Genomic DNA, 1,323 nt, shown 5'->3' with positions numbered 1-1,323 from the left:
TAAAACGTACAATGATAAGATGGTACATTTTTACCCGGCAGGTTGTCGAGTAATACATTGGGGAAAACGTGATGACGTCATCTGAACGGAACGCGAGTCATCGAATACGTTGGGAGCGTCAAGGGCAACGGACTCTCCCTCAACGTACCGCGTGGTGACCGATTTGGCTCGAAAAGATCGTCAGGCCCAACGGAGGAGGTTTCAAAACGTGCAAGTCTTTGCTACCTTTACCTGTACCTTCCAGGTAGTCGACCATTACCGAGGTTTTCCCTTCTTTATACACAATAATGAACCGAATTGGAGGAAGGCGGCGGCGTCGTCCTTTACAGTACGCACCGGGGTTTCAGGATCGGATCCGGGGAGGGGGGGTTTACCTCAGGATTCAGGATCGGATCCGGGGGGGGGGTTACCTCAGGTTGCAGGATCGGATCCGTGGGGGGTTACCTCAGGTTTCAGGGTCGGATCCGGGGGGTTACCTCAGGTTTCAGGGTCGGATCCGTGGGGGGTTACCTCAGGTTGCAGGATCGGATCCGTGGGGGGGTTAGCTCAGGTTTCGGGGTCGGATCCGCGGGGGGGGAGTTACCTGAGGTTTCAGGATCGGATCCGGGGGGTTACCTCAGGTTTCAGGATCGGATCCAGGGGGGGTTACCTCAGGTTTCAGGATCGGATCCGGGGGAGGGTTACCTCAGGTTTCAGGATCGGATCCGGGGGGGTTACCTCAGGTTGCAGGATCGGATCCGTGGGGGGGGGTTACCTCAGGTTTCGGGGTCGGATCCGCGGGGGAGTTACCTGAGGTTTCAGGATCGGATCCGGGGGGGGGTTACCTCAGGTTTCAGGATCGGATCCAGGGGGGTTACCTCAGGTTTCAGGATCGGATCCGGGGGAGGGTTACCTCAGGTTTCAGGATCGGATCCGGGGGGGTTACCTCAGGTTGCAGGATCGGATCCGTGGGGGGGGGTTACCTCAGGTTTCGGGGTCGGATCCGCGGGGGAGTTACCTGAGGTTTCAGGATCGGATCCGGGGGGGGTTACCTCAGGTTTCAGGATCGGATCCAGGGGGGGGGGTTACCTCAGGTTTCAGGATCGGATCCGGGGGGAGGGTTACCTCAGGTTTCAGGATCGGATCCGGGGGGGTTACCTCAGGTTTCAGGGTCGGATCCAGGGTGGGTGGGGTTTACATCAGGTGAACATGTTCTCATATTGTGAAATATATCACCAAACCTCACTCAAGTCAATGAAATCGTTGAGGAACAACCGGTTAATCGATCCAGAGTTCGCAGAGTCCGACCATTAATTTACTTTCTCCACAGGAAGATCTGGGAAC

General features: G+C 56.6%; 1 pseudogene across 1 annotated transcript in view; it reads left to right on the top strand.

The window, feature by feature from the left end:
- LOC147006736 (F-box/LRR-repeat protein 4-like) overlaps positions 1-1,323 on the top strand; it is a 19,012-nt pseudogene continuing 17,689 nt past the window's right edge. Inside the window, exon 1 of the transcript XR_015054627.1 lies at positions 1-328. The product of XR_015054627.1 is annotated as an F-box/LRR-repeat protein 4-like (transcript). The remainder of the gene's footprint in view (positions 329-1,323) is intronic.

This window comes from Eptatretus burgeri, unplaced genomic scaffold (genome assembly GCF_056783735.1).
Source record: "Eptatretus burgeri isolate ZD-2024b unplaced genomic scaffold, Ebu_testis_v1 Ebu_testis_scaffold_3155, whole genome shotgun sequence".
NCBI lineage: Eukaryota > Metazoa > Chordata > Myxini > Myxiniformes > Myxinidae > Eptatretus > Eptatretus burgeri.
Note: the sequence above shows the minus strand (reverse complement) of the source record. Positions and strands in the feature narration are given on the sequence as shown.